This window comes from Hyperolius riggenbachi, chromosome 3 (genome assembly GCF_040937935.1).
Source record: "Hyperolius riggenbachi isolate aHypRig1 chromosome 3, aHypRig1.pri, whole genome shotgun sequence".
In the NCBI taxonomy this organism is placed as follows: Eukaryota; Metazoa; Chordata; class Amphibia; order Anura; family Hyperoliidae; genus Hyperolius; species Hyperolius riggenbachi.
Genome location: NC_090648.1, coordinates 264,591,564 through 264,610,583, shown reverse-complemented (window position 1 = coordinate 264,610,583; position 19,020 = coordinate 264,591,564). Strand labels below are relative to the sequence as shown.

At 42.7% G+C, this 19,020-nt stretch overlaps 1 pseudogene; it reads left to right on the top strand.

Moving 5' to 3' along the window:
- Positions 1 to 677: 677 nt before the first annotated feature.
- The window catches only part of LOC137562296 (chloride anion exchanger-like), a 97,931-nt pseudogene continuing 79,588 nt past the window's right edge, over positions 678 to 19,020 (top strand).

Below are 19,020 nucleotides of genomic sequence, written 5' to 3'. Positions count from 1 at the left end.
TAGAAGAAAAATATTAGGGCAAGCGGGTAATTATTATATGCACCTTCATCCTGGAGTATTGCCCTTACTTCTTGTCCTGAGAGGTAGTGGTAAATTCTCTCTCACACAGACAAAAAAGGCAAGTAGTTAAACTTTTTTTGTTGAATTTAAGTAGATCTGGAGCAGGCATGGACAAACTCGGCCCCCCAGCTGTTACGGAACTACAAGTCCCACAATGCATTTACCTTTATGAGTCATAACTGTGGCTGTCAGACTCCTGCAATGCATTGGGAGACTTGTAGTTCCTTAACAGCTGGAGGGCCAAGTTTGCTCATACCTGATCTAGAGACACTATGAAGCTGTTTTGGAATCCTTTATGTCTGTTTCATAACACGTCTACTGTTTATATAAAATTAATGCATCACCATAAAGGCCCAGTGACATGAAGTGAGAGATAATCTCATCAGTGGGTACATATTGTACACAAAGCTTTATTAATATTTTTTTTTATTATTAAGTATGCTACATGTCTGCAAGGCCTGATGGAATTTTATTAGCCAATGGCATCTGACTAACGGCAATGACCCTTGACCCTTTCTGAGTATAATTTAGCCTTTCCATTCAGTCATGTGCCACCCAGACATTAAATCATAATAAAGATCAGGAAAGATTCCAGACAACAGCAATATTTGGAAGCGATGACTGAGAACACAGAAAGTTGCTACAGGGTAACTAGGCCCATATACTCAGAGAATGCTTTCTCTGCAAGACACAGGAAAATATTCCGGCATCATAAAACTTCTCTTGACCACATCAAGGAGCTTTTTCGGTAAGTGTAATTTCTAGTGATTCTATGAAGTGATTAAATGCTGTATTTAAATATTGTATTGAATGATCACAATGGGAACTATTCAAGTTGCGGACTGAAACTATGTTTTCTAACAAAAACACTGTTGCATACTGAAATGTGTCATATAACATTTTCCATAGTAACTTATGAATTAAATTAATTGATGCTTATTGAAACATATACTGCTGCAAATAGTCACACAGTTAAACATCTGCAGATCAACAGTTTTTCAGGCAGAGAACAGGGTAGCTGCGATTGTGCACATTTTGCCGCTAGTGGCAAAACGTGCACAATCTCAAATGCTACTGAAGGCGATAGTCTCACTCAGGAAATGCTTGCCGTGATAGTTCACATTTTGCGTTCACAATTTTTCCACACATTTTTAAATCACACAGCTTTTTCCCACACAGTGTGCATGTTCACAATTACAGTGTGTGCCCCCAAAAAATTGCGCAATGATCATGGAAAAACATTCCAGAAAACGAGAATGGCAAAAGCCAATGGAGACCCGGGAATTGCAAGGAAAAACGGCCCTGCAAGTGTGTTACCTCTCTCAAGCAATTTGATTTCTGGTGATGTAAGAGGACACCTAAACACTCCTATATGTTCTGCCTGCTGTTGTAACAGGTTCACTTTAAGAACAGGGATTCAGATTCTGCTGATTACAACAACTCATGGCAAGGTCTCTTCAAGCTCACAAATTCAATAATCTATTGAAAATCTACATTGATTGTCTGGGATCAAATGATGACTTACAGATTGTATCAATACTATATTTAAAGGACACCTGAAGTGAGAACAATATGCAGGCTGCCATATTTATTTCCTTTTGAACAATTACAGTTGCCCGGCTGTCCCGCTGGTCTATTTGGCTATAGTAGTGTCTGAATAATACCTGAAACAAGCATGTGGCTAATCTTGTCAGATTTGACAATAATGTCAGAAACACCTGATCTGCTGCATGTTTGTTGAAGGTCTATGGCTAAAAGTATTAGAGGCAGAGGATCAGCAGGATAGCAAGGCAACTGGTATTGCTAAAGAAGAAATAAATATGGCAGCCTCCATATCCCTCTGGTTACAGTTGTCCTTTAAGGGGGAAAAACATACTACTGAAGGGTATTTTAGTTCATTTGGAAATAACAGAGGTGTATATTCTTGATTGCATGACTGATAGTTTTAAAGGTTTGCTATGGAATTGTACTTATGTGTTGAGCTGTAAAAATTAACCCTGAGGCAAAGAGTGTTAAAGGAAGCTGTGCTAGTACATGTGCTGTAGCTGTTGTTGTTGTTGTTGTTGTTATTATTATTATTATTATTAATTTAGTGCTGACATTCATTTCTGACAACCTTGAAACATGTGTATTATTATTATTAATATTATTATTATTTTTATTATTAATTATTGTTATTATTATTATTATTTATTGTATGTATTAAGCCCCAACACATTCTGCAGTGCTGGATACATATAGGAATACATACAATAAACAAGGGGTGACAGAGAGGTAGCAAACAGTTATACAACATAGCACAAGGTTATGCATGCAAAGTTGTCCTGAGAAAAATCATTTTAATTCTCTTATCAAATAATAATGCATGGTGTGTGTATGTATGTGTATCATTGCTGCATATTATAAATTGCATTCTAATTGTACTAAACTGACATCCAACTCAGTTTGGTCCTGGCATCCTTCTGAGTGTGGGAGGTTTAAAACCTCACATGATAATGAAAAATGGAGATATCCATTGCGGACTACTGCTTAAAATGTGCTATGACCCTAGATGTTGTACAATGATCTACTTTCCATCTGAGCTCTTCAGTGCATGCCTGCTACAGATGTTTCCCTACATACATACATTCCCTACATTGTGAATCTGTTAATTTATTTATTTTGTCTTGTAATCACACTGTGTTTCACTGTGCTCAATCTTATCAGTGTTATTTTGTATTTTTAATTTATATTTATTAGTAATGATTATATACGAGTTTTGAGCTCTTTCACATTTTGATGTTAACTCCAATAATCCCATACATGTTCACTACATATTACTTCTCCACATAGTCCCTCAGCAGGTGTATGCACTTTTTGATCTGAACCTGGGACTGTACCTTTTTCACCACTAGCTTACCTAGTGCTGCTTATATGCAGCAGGAAATTGGGTGGGGAGAGGGGCTCAACTCTTGCTGTTGGGAGAAATAGAGACTATGTTTGTCTGTATGGAGAGATGAAGGCTGCTGACAGAGATGGGGCACCTGTAACTGCAAGGAGAGACAGAGAGCAGGGTGCCAAAGACTGCTGGGAGGAAGAGGGACTACATCACCTAATCCACATTGTGCATTAAACCTATCCAACTGTGGGCCAATGACATGCTGAGCACGTTATTCTTCCGGTCCGAGTCCACCTTACCCAAACGATGTCTACTCACATACATCCCAAGTGACTGCACAGTGTGGGACGAGTTGGAATCAGGTAGAGGAGTTTTTTCCTAGCAGACATGAGGGAAGGAGGATCTAGGATCAGATAAAAGATACAGCCTGGTCTTGAATCTTTTTCAGCAGTGACTCCGTGTCACCAACATTTCATCCTTCTTTGAAAAAAAAGTAGTCTCCATCCCTTTCCACAGTGAAATCACACAGCCTCCATCTCTCCCAGTAAGTAGATGACACCTAATCTGTGCAATCCATAGTGACACAGAACATCCATAATACCTCCAAATGCTTCCTGTTGTTGACTAACCTGGCCTACCATTGAACGGAGCATTCTTCTAACAGCAACTGTCCTCACACCTAGAAAGTGTAAACCATATGGTGGAAAACACGCTGAAATGGTTTCCCTATCCTGGGTCAGTGGAGAGATACGAATTAGGAGAATGTTCTACTCATCCCTACTGACTATATCTCTGCTTCAGAAATGGCTAAAGTTAATCAATGTGGCAGTTGGGCAAGTAGAAATGTGTTCAATGGAATAAAGATGGTTGCCTCCTTATTTCTCTTTGTACAGCCTTTGATAGTAAAATAGCACAATAGTAAAACAAAGAACAATCAAAACACTTTCCATTGTTCATCAGTGTGGTACATTTATCCTGTATTTAGATGCTCAACAGGGAAAATCAAGCAAATTGCACTCAACTTTTTGCCGATTGTGTCTTAGCTTCCTATGTATAATGTGAAGGAATGGCTCCTCAGTGATGTGATCTCTGGCATCAGCACAGGAATGGTAGCCGTTTTGCAAGGTAACATACAGCATACATACTGCATCATTTCTCATAATTTTATACTTGTCTGGATATATGATGTCTCTATTTCTGGTTAGTGAATTAATGTTTACTGGGGACACTCATTAGCAGTGTTATGTTGTTGACAGGTTGGGCTTTGCTGTAGCAGCTCTTTCCTGCACATACACAATGCTGGATGCACATTAAGTTGCTGACCTCACCTCTTAAGCTGCATACATACACGTGTATAACTTTCTCCAATGCTCACTTCCCTGCCACACACACTGATGAAAGACCTATCAGTGCAGTCACTGATCACACGGTCCCCCTTGTCATTCAGGATTGCTATGGTATGATAAATACCTCTAGTTACAATGCACTCCATAAGCTTACAGTACATGTAAAAATAGCGGTCAATAATAAGGGCACTATATATATATATAGCCTTTATCCTAAAGCAACACCAATCAGGATTGGGAATTCAGACATAAACAGCTCCAACCTTGTGCGCAGCCTTGGCGTACTAATCGATGGGGAATTGAGTTTCAGAAACCAAATTTCATCTGTAGTTAAATCCTCCTTCTTTCATCTGAAGAACATTGCAAAGATTAAACATCTGATTCCCCCAGAGGATCTTCCAACCCTAGTCCACGCCTTCATCACATCACGTCTGGACTACTGCAATGCCCTTTATGTTGGCCTCCCCAAAAAGGACCTGCGTCGCCTGCAATTAGTGCAGAATTCTGCTGCCAGATTGCTAACAAACCAGCCTCGCCACTGTCACATTACATCGATCCTTCGCTCACTGCACTGGCTACCAGTAGAATGGAGAATACTCTTCAAGATTGGACTGCTGACATTCAAATCCCTGCACAGTCTAGGCCCTGGATACATGAAGGACTTGCTGAAGCTGCACCACACCTCTCACAACCTCAGATCAGCAAGTTCTGTAAACTTGGTCACTCCCAGAGTGCACCTCAAAAAATCTGGAGATAGAGCCTTCTGCCATGCTGCCCCTACTCTCTGGAACTCCCTACCACACCCAGTAAAGACAGCACCATCCCTGGAGCTATTCAAATCCAGACTGAAAAGCCGCCTGTTTAGCCTGGCATTTCCAGATTTATAAAATGTCTTCCTCTGTACCACGATGGTCTGAGCCATGCTTATGCGCTTTGAGTCCCACGGGAGAAAAGCGCTTTACAAATGTTATTTGTTGTTGTTGTTGTTTATTCTAATTTGTGACTAGTTAAATGGTCGCCAGGAAATTCCATAGAATATCAGTGATTTTACTGATATTTTTCTATCCCCCATCCCTGATAGTAACATATTGACAATCATACTGACACTCTACTATTCCTTCAGTCAAATCCAACTCTATGTACTTCTACACTCCAGATTTCTTTGTCAATCACTGCTTCTTTCAGCTGTTGTATAGGCTGCCTATGTGCTGCCTATCCATCTGAGCTTGTATTGTCCTCTTCTTCTTTTGCCCTCAATTTTTGCAAGCATCAAGAAATTCTCCAACGGAACTTTTTTAAATATCAACTGGTTAGATCTTCTAGCAATCCAGGAAACTCTCAGTAGCTTTATCCACACCCACAGTTCAAAAGCATAAATTTTGACGCATGACCTTATATACAATCCAACTTTCACAGCCATCAGTTACTAATGGAAAGACTGTAGCTTCAACTATCCTGATCTTTGTTGGTAAAGTGACATCTCTATCCTTTAGTATCTTCTCCAAAATTGCCATAGCTTTGATTTCAAACAACATGCGTCTCTTAATCTCATGGCTGTAGTCACCATTTGCAGAGATCTTCAATCCCAGGAAGATTAAATCTTTGTCAACTTGTCTGTCTATTTGCAGATGGTTCATTGGAGCAGATGACATGACTTTAGTTTTTTTGTTGTTGTTAAGCAGTAGAACAGCTTTGGCACTTTCTTGTTTGACATTCATGAGTAGGCTCTTTAATTGATCCTCAGTTTCAGCCATCAGAGTGGTATCATCGGCATATCTCAGATTGTTAATATTCCTGCCCGCTATTTTAATTCCAGCATGTGACTCATCCAAACCAACTTTCTGCATTACATATTCAGCATACAAGTTAAATAAATAATTCTCACGCTAACCTTCCTCTATCTATGCCAAACACTAACCATCACCTACTCCTATCAATAACATTACCCCTATATTGCGTATGCCTAACACTAACCTCCCTTCACTCCTACATTTTCCCCCGGCTATAAAGCCGAAATTTACCCGAAGCCTTTAAAAGCCACTAATTACAGAAGCCATAAAGCCATTTATCTGAGTGTCCGCAATTTACCGGAATAACCGCAATGTACCCTAATGGCTGAAAGCTGCTAATTAGAATAAATAAATGCTTGTCACATGTGTTGCTCTCCATTGCAGCATTGTCCTATTAAACTATGCTAGATGGGAAAGCTCTGTGTTGTGCTCAAAATGTACAGCATTATGTTGGGTCAATGCACTGCTGCTCATGTAATTAGCCAGCAACTAGAGGCTTTCAATGGTCACATTTATTCTCCTCCCTGTGCAAGTGAAAATTTGCATATTAGCAGAATTTATTGCTCATCTCTAATGATCAGTGAAGCTTAGTTACCGTATATACTCGCATATAAGCCGACCCGCATATAAGCCGACCCCCCAACTTTTCCCTGAAAAACAGGGAAAAATGATTGACCCCCATATAAGCCGGGGGTAGGAAATGCTGGATTGGTGCAGCCCCCCAGTGTGTCCCAGTATAGCTAGTATAGTGCCCAGTATAGGTAGGTAGTGTCCAGTATAGCTAGTATAGTGCCCAGTATAGCTAGTAAAGTGCCCAGTATAGCCAGTACAGTGCCCAGTATAGCCAGTATAGTGCCCAGCATAGCGCCCAGTATGGGTAGGTAGTGCCTCAGTTTAGCTAGTATAGTGCCCAGTTTAGCTAGTATAGTGCCCCAGTATGGCTAGTATAGTGCCCCAGTATGGCTAGTAAAGTGCCCAGTTTAGCCAGTATAGCGCCCAGTATGGGTAGGTAGTGCCTCAGTATAGCTAGTATAGTGCCCAGTTTAGCTAGTATAGTGCCCAGTTTAGCTAGTATAGTGCCCCAGTATGGCTAGTAAAGTGCCCAGTTTAGCCAATATAGTGCCCAGTTTAGCCAGTATAGTGCCCAGTTTAGCTAGTATAGTGCCCCAGTATGGCTAGTATAGTGCCCCAGTATGGCTAGTAAAGTGCCCAGTTTAGCCAGTATAGTGCCCAGTATGGGTAGGTAGTGCCTCAGTATAGCTAGTATAGTGCCCAGTTTAGCTAGTATAGTGCCCAGTTTAGCTAGTATAGTGCCCCAGTATGGCTAGTAAAGTGCCCAGTTTAGCCAGTATAGTGCCCAGTTTAGCCAGTATAGTGCCCAGTTTAGCTAGTATAGTGCCCAGTTTAGCTAGTATAGTGCCCCAGTATGGCTAGTATAGTGCCCAGTTTAGCTAGTATAGTGCCCAGTTTAGCTAGTATAGTGCCCCAGTATGGCTAGTATAGTGCCCAGTTTAGCCAGTATAGTGCCCAGTTTAGCCAGTATAGTGCCCAGTTTAGCCAGTATAGTGCCCAGCATAGGTAGGTAGTGCTCCCCCCGCGCCCCGCTCCCCCCGCGGCCACCGCTGCTATTACCTGCTTAGGCAGCGGCCGCTTCCTAATCCGTGTTCCCCTCTGAAGTTTCAGCGTGTATCACAGCAGCCCCCTGCATCGTCACAGCAGCAGCGCCGGGCGCGCTGCTGTGATACACGCTGAAACTTCAGAGGGGAACGCGGATTAGGAAGCGGCCGCTGCCTAAGCAGGTAATAGCAGCGGCGGCCGCGGGGGGAGCGGGGAGGGGGGGGGAGCGGGGCGCGGACCACCCACCACCCACCACTAGACCACCAGGGAAGACTCGCATACAAGCCGACCCTCCAACTTTTGACCCCCTTTTTGAGGGTCAAAAATTCGGCTTGTATGCGAGTATATACGGTACATTGGGATGCAAAAGTTTGGGCAACCTTGTTAATTGTTATAATTTTCCTGTATAAATCGTTGGTTGTTACAACAAAAAATGTCAGTTAAATATATCATATAGGAGACACACACAGTGATATTTGAGAAGTGAAATGAACTGCATTGGATTTTCAGAAAATGCGTAATAATTGTTTAAATAAAATTTGGCAGGTGCCTAAATTTGGGCACTGTTGTCATTTTATTGATTTCAAAATTAGGAACTAAGTATTGGAACTCAAATTGGCTTGGTAAGCTCAGTGACCCCCGACCTACATACACAGGTAATCCAATTATAAGAAAGTGTATTTAAGGGGGTCAATTTTAAGTTTCCCTCCTCTTTTAATTTTCTCTGAAGAATAGCAACATGGGGGTCTCACAACAACTCTTAAATGACCTGAAGACAAAAATTGTTCACCATCCTGGTTTAGGGGAAGGATACAGAAAGCTGTTTCAGAGATTTCAGCTGTCTGTTTCCACAGTTAGGAACATATTGAGGAAATGGAAGACCACGGGCTCAGTTTAAGTTAAGGCTCAAAGTGGCAGACCAAGAAAAATCTCGGATAGATAGAAGCGATGAATAGTGAGAACAGTCAGAGTCTACCCACAAACCAGCACCAAAGACCTAAAACATCATCTTGCTGCAGATGGAGTCACTGTGATTTATTCAACCATTTGGCACACTTTACACAAGGATATGCTGTATGCGAGAGTGATGCAGAGGAAGTCTTTTCTCCGCCCACAGCACAAACAGAGCCGCTTGAGGTATGCTAAAGCACATTTGGATGAGCCAGCTTCATTTTGCAATAAGTTGCTGTGAACTGATGAAACGAAAATCGAGTTATTTGGGCATAACAAGGGGAGTTATACATGGAGGAAAATAAACACAGCATTCCAAGAAAAAAACCTGCTATCTACAGTAGAAAATGGTGGTGGTTCCATCATGTTGTGGGGCTGTGCAGCCAGTGATGGGACTGTGAATCTTGTCAAATTTGAGAGATGCATGGATTCCACTCAGTATCAGCAGATTCTGGAGACCAATGTCCAGGAATCAGTGACAAAGCTGAAGCTGCACCAGGGCTGGATCTTTCAATGAGACAACGACCCTAAATACTGCTCAAAATCCACTAAGGCATTCATGCAGAGGAACAAGTACAACATTCTGGAATGGCCATCTCAGTCCCCAGACCTGAATATAATTGAAAATCTGTGGTGTGAGTTAAAGAGAGCTGTCCATGCTCGAAAGCCATCAAACCTGAATGAAATAGAGATGTTTGGTAAAAAGGAACGGTCCAAAATACTTTCAACCAGAATCCAAACTCTCATTGGAACCTACAGGAAGCATTTAGAGGCTGTAATTTCTGCAAAAGGAGGATCTACTAAATATTGATTTCATTTATTTTTTGTGGTGCCCAAATTTATGCACCTGCCTAATTTTGGTTATACAATTATTGCGCACTTTCTGTATCCAATAAACTTAATTTCACTTCTCAAATATCACTGTGTTTGTCTCCTATATGATATATTTAACTGACATTTTTATCATAACAACCAACGATTTATACAGGATAATCATGATGATTAACACGGTTGCCCAAACTTTCGCATCCCACTGTATTATTTTCTTCTAGTTTTGAACATTGAAGGGAAATAATTTTTTTCTGTGTTCTAGGTTTAGCATTTGCTCTTCTGGTGAATGTTTCTCCAGCTTATGGACTCTATTCAGCTTTTTTTCCTGTGATAATGTATTTTTTCTTGGAACATCGAAACACATTTCAATTGGTAAGTCTATTATGTTTTATTTAAGAAAGTTCAGAATATTGTTTAATGCTTAGCAATAACTGAGACCAAGTTGCAAACGTTAAATAAAAAAAATACAGAAACATTAAAGAACATAAAAAAAAAGTTATCTATACCATGTAAGCAAGAAACTGAGAACTGGATGAACAATATCTGCAGAAGGCAGATAAATGCTGTTTAATTTTAGTAAATTTGCCAAAATTTCAATAGTAAAAGGAAGAGAACTCCAGTCTCCAGAACACGTAGCTTTTGAAACAGATATCGTATACCTATGTATGAGATGAAGTTATAAATGAAGTGGACAATTCCCATTGGAAAAGCAGCTATGACAATTTCAACAGTTTTTGTGCATGTTGTTAGATATGTAGGTAGAAACGATCATTAAAGCACGCCTAAATCGGAGCGATTAGTTGATTTTTATTTACCTGGGACTTCTTGCAGCCCTCTGTAGTCTTTGAAGCCCCAAAGTGTCCTCCAGGTCTCCTCCATTGTGCCGCTGTAACCCTAATTAACGTCTCCAACCCAGCTGGGTCCCATGCTATGATGCTTTCACTGTCCTGTATTTGATTTACTTAATTTCAGATAATGTGGATCAAATCAAAGAATGGTGATTTTTGTACTGTTATTTTAATCCATATTGTGCATAATTCTTTGTTTTAAAGGATACCTGAAGTGACATATGTCATGATGAGATAGACATGTGTATGTACAGTCCCTACCACACAAATAACTATGCTGTGTTCCTTTTTTTCTTTCTCTGCCTGAAAGAGTTAAGTATCAGGTATGTAAGTGGCTGACTCAGTCCTGACTCAGACAGGAAGTGAGTACAGTGTGACCCTCACTGATAAGAAATTCCCCTTTTTATCTCTTTCTTGCTCTCAGAAGCCATTTTCTGCTAGAAAGTGTTTTATAGTTGGAATTTCTTATCAGTGACGGTCACACTGTAGTCAGGATTGAGTCAACCACTTTCATACCTGATATTTAACTCTTTCAGACAGAGAAAGAAAAAAGGAACACAGCATAGTTATTTGTGTGCTAGGCACTGTACATACACATGTCTATCTCATCATGTCCCATGTCACTTCGGGTATCCTTTAATAAATAAACCTACTTATATTGAACATGTCTCTACATAGACACCAAGGCTTGGGTGAAAAAGGTGAAATTATTGTCTAAAGACAACACATAAGTCATTGTGTGTTATAAGGGTTTATTTAACATAACAACAAATGTTTAGTTTCTAAGTTAAATATATTTTTACTGCGTACTAGATGTGAATTTAACATGTTTTGCAAGAAAATGGCACAAACTAGAGCTGTTTGTATATATCGTATTGATAACTTGTTTCTTTTATATCATCTAGGCCCATTCCCTGTACTAAGCTTGATGGTTGGGTCAGTAGTGATGAAACTAGTCACGATCGAAAGAGAAAAGCAGGTTGGCACTACTGCTGGAGCGGGTCTCTTGCGGTGGCGTAACGGTATTCCTACTTGCATCAGCCTAGCGTGCTCAGGTAGTAAGACATTTTCATAGTGGCAGAGGAGGCAGGAAACAAAAAGAACCGGCACTGCTGAAAGCTGTATTTATTGGCTAATAGGTGGATAATACATGCGATGCAAAACAGGCTGTGAGCGCTGTGGTACAGTACAGTGCAGCCTCCGTAGATGCGCAGACGTGCGCGAAACGGCCGTCAGGCTTAAGCACCCAGCACCCACCGCACCACTACAGGTATCCTACCAAGTTATTTGAACTTTATATTTGTACTGTACCACAGCGCTCACAGCCTGTTTTGCATCGCATGTATTATCCACCTATTAGCCAATAAATACAGCTTTCAGCAGTGCCGGTTCCATAGTGATGAAACTAGTACCAGATCCTGTTATTGATGAAGATGAAGCAGAAGATTGCAACATGTTAAATGACAGAGATGAACTTAGAATTTTTGAGCAAAGAGTTCTTGTTGCTGCATCTGTTACTGTACTGGTTGGCATCTTCCAGGTCAGTTTTCAAATTCTGCAACACAAAATATACTATTTCACCTGTCACAGTCTTCAAGTATAAGTCCATCAGGGCTAAATTCCATGCAAAAATGATTTCATCTTAGTTTTAAATGTGACTGTATTTATGTCAGCAGTGTTGTTCTCAAATAACAAACTGCTCTTTTGCGTGTTGCTAAAGTGGACCTGACCTCAAATAGTTTTAGTCTATATTGCTGTCATACTGCTGCAGGACTTCATAAAAGCATAATTATGATAAAGGAAAAACTTTTGTTTGAAAAAACAGTTGGTCTATGGTGTTTCAAGACAAGGCAACAGGGAGCATAATACAATTTTACCAAGATCAGTCTTTATGCAGATCAAGTACCTCATCCTGATGGTCACTCAGATATAGGTTTTAGCTCTTTTCAAGATAAGTCCCCGTTGACAAATTTGTATATTAGGCCAGATAAAGTGACAGTCTCCAGGGAAGAGAGTCTGTTTTTATTAGTGTAAAATATATTCAGATGTTTCCAACTAGGCTAGAATAGCTAAGCTGGTGAAGATATCACTGCAACAAACATCTTCCATTTCTGCTACAAGAAATAGAGTCTTAAGGTGTCCATACACTTATAGATTTGCAGCAGATTCGACCATCAGATAGATTTCTGTCAGATGCCTGTCTGTGAGAAAATGCGGAAAAGCCGCCGCGTGTGCTCAGAACAAGGCGGCTGATTCTGCGTCCAACGCGTCGGTTTGCAAGCGTGGGCCTACATCTGATAGTATGGCTAGACGCGGAGAGACCGCCGCATGCTTTGATAGCGGTGCGGCTGGTTCCGCGTCCAGCGCGGCGGGTGGTTCACAACACATGTCTGGTGTGGCTGGGACTGATAGTCCACACAGGTTCAGAAGGACGCACGGGCTGAGAGGCAGAACTTTTATGACAGCCAGAAGCGAGTCAGCTGACCAAGCCGGTCAGCTGACGTTGCAACCAGTTCCCATTGGTCCAGCACTTAGGGGAGGCGCTGGATAGCGCTGTACTATATATACTGGGTGCTGGTCATTCACTGGTTGTCTGCCGTTGCGATCACTACGTGGAAGCACTCGGACCTTTTGTCAGAATCTGTGTTGTTATTCTGTTATACTTTAGACTAGTTCCAGGGTGTTGATGATCACGGACCTCACACCCAAGCCTAGGGACTTGTATTACCATTCTGTTATACTTCAGACTAGTTCCAGGGTGTTGATGATCAAGGACCTCACACCCAAGTCTAGGAATCTGTATTACCATTCTGTTATACTTCAGACTAGTTCCAGGGTGTTGATGATCAAGGACCTCACACCCAAGTCTAGGAATCTGTATTACCATTCTGCTATTCTTCAGACTAGTTCCAGGGTGTTGATGATCAAGGACCTCACACCCAAGTCTAGGGACTTGTGTTACCATTCTGTTATATATCAGACTAGTTCCAGGGTGTTGATGATCACGGAGCTCACACCCAAGACTAGGCATTGTTTATTATCTGTTATGACTTTCTGCTTTCCTGACCACTCTTCTGATCACTGATTTGGTACCTCGCTATATCTGATACTCTGTTGCCAGACCTTGCGTGCCTTAGGATTACCGAATCAGTCTCCTGTCTTTGTACTTTGTCTGTCCGTGTGTTGCCGACCTGGCTTGTCCGACCTCGAGAACTATCTTCTCAGTTAAGAGGTAGTTCACAGATCAGTCAGTGACATCCTGCCTTTGGTGTCACTCACGCTCTGGCCCTTTCCTACCCCTAGCCTGGCTCCTCCCTGCGGGAGAGTCCCAGGTTACTGGAAGGTACTTGTTCTCCAGGACAGTATTGCCTACTGCCCTGATACCTGTTCCCTAGGTATTCTCCTCAAAGTATTACTGTTGCACCAAACACTCATATTACTCAGGTATCCAGAGGTTAGTGATATATCTGATTATCGGTGATACTGCAGATCATCAATAATCAGGTATATATCTGCATTTTTGGTGATACTGCAGATCACCAATAATCAGATTCTCTCTGTGTTACACCGATCGTTACAGAACGGCAGACCAAAAACAAATGGACGCACTCACCAGCCGGCTGGGCACACTTACCACTTCGGTGGATAACATCAACCAAGTGCTGGGTAGCCACCAGACGTTAATAGACGCCCTGTCTGGATCCGTACAAATCCTCCAGACGGCTGTGGATGAAGTGCGATCCCCTCCTAGCACAGACATACGTATGCCTGTACCCGAAAGATTTTCTGGTCACAGATCTGACTTCCGAAATTTTAGAAGTAGAGTGTTATCATACTTTGAGTTAAGACCTAAGTCTTCAGGCACTATGGCCCAAAGGGTTACATTTATCAAAACTTTTGTTATCTGGCGATTCCCAGACCTGGGTGTACAGTCTTCCCATCGGTCACCCGGCCCTGGCCTCTGTAGAAGAATTTTTTAAAGCTATGGCTGTAATTTACGACGACCCAGACATTGCCTCGACTTCTGAGCGGAAGCTCAAACTTTTGCGTCAAGGCAAGGGTCCGGTTGAAGATTATGCTGCTGAATTTAGGAGATGGTCGGTATCGGCCAGGTGGGATACATTTGATCTTTTAGATTGTTTTTTATCAGGGTTGTCAGACGAGGTCTCTGATCTTATGTTAAGTCAACCTGAACCCAAATCCATTGATGAGGACATTTCATCGGCCATCAGGATAGATCGCCGGCTGCGCTATCAGAGGCAGACCCGGGGTAAAAACCACGTGAGAATGGTGTCCCATGCTGTGCCTCCAGTAACTCCACCTCCCCCCGCGTCACCTCCCCCTGAGCCAATGCAGATTGGTCGGTCTAAGTTGTCCCAGTTGGAGCGGAAACACAGAATATCAGAGCAGCTCTGTCTGTATTGTGCAGAGGGGGGTCATAGAGTGCAAAATTGCCCTAAGAAATTGGGAAACGCTACTGCCTAGGTGTAGTTGGGGGTAATACCCTAGGCGTACAATTTTTACCCCTAGATGATAAACGTTTGCTTCTTCCTTGTACTATTTCGTGGGAAGATAGGTCTGAAGTCACTGAAGCCTTCATTGACTCAGGTTCAGCGGCTAATTTTATGGATTACGAATTTGCTAAGAAATTGGGAATTCTGCTCACCCCGATTAAACCACCGATTCAAGTTACTGCAGTGGATGATTCCCCTCTGCAGGGTAACAGTCCTCTGTCACAGACTCCAGAGGTGGGAATCACTATTGGGGTGTTGCATAGAGATGATTTGCATTTTTTTGTGTTACGTGTGACAACCTCCACGATCATCCTTGGCATGCCATGGTTACAACTTCACTCACCTCAGATTAATTGGGCTACTGGTCAGCTAACAAGCTGGTCTTCTCATTGCTTTCATCATTGTTTAGCGAAGGTAACCTTGGGTGAGACCAAGATTCACGTGGAGGGATTGCCAGATCAGTATTCTGAATTTGCGGACGTGTTTTGTCCTAAGTCAGCCGATAAACTTCCTCCACACCGCCCTTTCGATTGTCCTATCGATCTCCGGTCTGGTTGTATGCCCCCTAGAGGTCATCTCTACAATTTATCTGGGCCTGAGAAGTTGGCCATGCAGGAATATATCCGTGAAAACTTAGCTAAAGGGTTCATTCGCCCTTCCCGGTCGCCTGCTGGAGCAGGTTTCTTTTTTGTAAAGAAAAAAGATGGAGGCCTTCGGTCGTGCATTGATTATCGGGGCCTGAATAAAATCACAGTAAAAAATCGCTATCCATTACCTTTGATAGACGATTTATTTACTCAGGTCACCAATGCTAAGATTTTTTCAAAATTGGATTTGCGGGGTGCATACAACCTGGTGCGGATCAGAAAGGACGATGAGTGGAAGATGGCCTTTAACACACCCGATGGGCATTACGAGTACCTGGTGATGCCCTTCGGGTTGTGTAACGCCCCGGCCGTCTTTTCAGGAACTCATTAATGAGGTGTTCAGAGAGGTTTTGGGCAAATTTGTCCTTGTATATCTGGATGATATACTAATCTTCTCAGCTAATCTCTCAGATCATAGGGATCATGTCAGGTTTGTGTTGCACAAGCTAAGACAAAACATGTTATATGCCAAGTTGGAGAAATGCATTTTTGAGGTAACATCTGTCGCCTTTCTGGGGTACATAATTTCTACCTCGGGCCTTTCTATGGACCCTGCCAAAGTCTCTGCTGTTTTGGAGTGGCCTCAGCCAGTGGGACTGAAGGCTCTCCAGAGATTTTTAGGGTTCGCTAAATACTATAGAAGGTTCATAAATGGGTACTCCACAGTCATCGCACCCCTCACCAGCCTCACAAAGAAAGGAGCAGATACTAACCACTGGTCCCCCGAGGCTCTGACTGCTTTCTCCACTCTGAAAGAATTGTTTTGTACTGCACCCATTTTGAGACACATCGACATCTCTTATCCCTTTATAGTAGAGGTAGATGCCTCAGAAGTCGGGGTAGGGGCTGTGCTGTCCCAGCGTTCTGGGTTGCAGGGAAGGTTACATCCGTGCGCCTATTTTTCCCGTAGATTTTCACCCGCAGAGAAAAATTACGATATAGGCAACAGGGAGCTCCTGGCTATTAAATTGGCCTTTGAAGAATGGCATCATTGGCTAGAAGGAGCAGAACATAAGATTACAGTTTACACTGATCACAAAAATTTGGAATACATCGAGGGGGCTAAGAGATTGAGTCCCCGACAGGCTCGGTGGTTACTCTTTTTCTCGAGATTCAGATTTATAATTACATATACCCCGGGTAGTAAAAACATTAAAGCAGATGCTTTATCCAGATGTTTTGAACCAGAGACAGCACAGCCCTCAGACCCAGAGACTATTCTCCCACAGAAAGTGGTGTTGGCAGCCACAGAGACCTGGAGGAACTGGACTGAAACTTTAAGTCCCTTCCAGCAGGATGTCCCTGAAGGAAAGCTTTAAGGGGTCATGTTTGTACCATTGCCATTTCGCCTCCAGATATTGCAGATGTTCCATTCCCACAAAAATGCTGGACATCCTGGTGCCACCAGAACACAGGACCTTGTTGCTAGGTGTGCATGGTGGCCTTCATTGGCAACTGACTGCAAGGAGTATGTGAGAGAATGTGCAGTGTGTGCAAGAAGTAAACCCTCCCGTCAGGCACCTGTGGGAACCTTGCAGCCTTTACCCAACCCGAGTGAACCATGGACCCATTTGTCCATGGATTTTGTGGGTGAACTCCCGAAGTCTGAGGGCATGTCGGTCATTTGGGTGGTAGTAGACAGATTTAGTAAAATGGCCCATTTCGTGCCCCTGAAAGGACTCCCCTCGGCCCAGGAGTTGGCCTATCTCTTCATCCTGCATATCTTCCGGCTACATGGCATTCCGGAAAATATAGTGTCAGATCGGGGAGTCCAATTTGTTTCTAAATTTTGGAGGGCATTCTGTCATCAGTTGGGCATGGAACTGTCATTTTCGTCAGACTACCACCCACAGACCCAGGGGCAAATCCAGGATTTCCAAGGGGGGGATTCCTGAAAGCGGTGTGTGGGCGTGGCCAAAACATGGTGTGGGTGGAGCCAAATACTAGCAGTTTCTAGGCTAAATTGCACTCCCCCCCCAGTATAGATTAGATAGATAGGTATATGCCCCAGTATAGATTAGATAAGTATATGTCCCCCAGTATAGCTTAGATAGGAATATGGACCCAGTATAGCTTAGATAGGAATATGGCCCCAGTATAGGTTAGATAGGTATATGCCCTCAGTATAGATTAGATAGGTATATGTCCCCAGTATAGATTAGATAGGTCTATGTCCCAGTATAGGTTGGTTAGGTTAGGCGGGGGGAGCGAGGCGTTTCCACTTACCTGCCTTCATCCCGCACGCAACTTCTATCTTCAGCCTCTCCCGGCGCACGTCCCATCGGTAAGAGCTTCCCCTGTGATGACATGCGGTTACGTCATCACAGGGGACACTGTTACCATAGTGACAGACGCCGACCGGGACAGGAAGTACATAGAAGCTGCGCAGGATCCAGGCACCATAAGTGGAAAGTCTTCTCTTCCCCCGCAGGTCTGCCTGGTGCCCGTACGCCCGCCACCCGCAGCAAGCAAGGCACCCGCAAGCGTGAGACCTCGCCGCACACACATACTGTCTCGATGCAGGGGGCCCGGGGCAGAGACGTAGCTAGGGCTTTCAACACCCGGGGACAAAGACAGTTTATGCGCCCCCCATGGTGGCAAAGAGCAAAAAGGGGCATGGCCCGGCATCAGAATGTGAGCGTGGTCATCAGTGCAGCTATGCAAATACAAAATAATATGGTAAAAAATTAGACTATGACTATGGTAGTATTAGAGTGTGAGCTCCTCTGAGGACAATCAGTGACATGACTATGTACTTTGCAAAGGGCTGCAGAAGATGTCAGTACTATATACATAATAATAATAATAATAATAATAATAATAATAATAATAATAATAATAATAATATGGTAGGACATTAGACTATGACAGGATTAGATTATGAGCTCCTCTGGGGAGAGTCAGTGACATGACTATGTGCTATGTAATGTGCTGCAGGAGATGTCAGTGCTATATAAATACATAATAATAATATGGTAGGACATTAGACTATGGCAATGGTAGGGATTAGATTGTGAGCTCCTCTGAGGACAGTCAGTGACATGACTATGTACTCTGTAAAGTGCTGCAGGAGATGTCAGTGCTATATAAATACATAATAATATGGGATGACATTAGACTATGACAGTGGTAGGATTAGATTCTGAGCTTCTCTGAGGACAGTCAGTGACATGACTATGTACTCCGTCAAGTGCTGCAGAAGATGTCAGTGCTATAAATACAGAGACATGACAGAGAACATTTATATCACATTTTTCTCCTGTCGGACTCAAAGCGCCAGAGCTGCAGGCACTGGGACATGTTATTTGGGTCTCCTACTTAACAGGTGCAGGCTTACTGAACAGGACGAGCAAAGATTTAGTTGAACCCAGGTCTCCTGTTAGAGGTAGAGTCCTTAACCAGTACTCTATCCAGCCACTGTATAGAGCTTCCTACCCCCCCCCCCCCCCCCCTCCTCCAGATACTGGGATATTGACTTGCTGCATGTGTGATAAAATGCTAAAAGCTTTAAGCCTGAAGCATCAGAGACAGGGTCAGT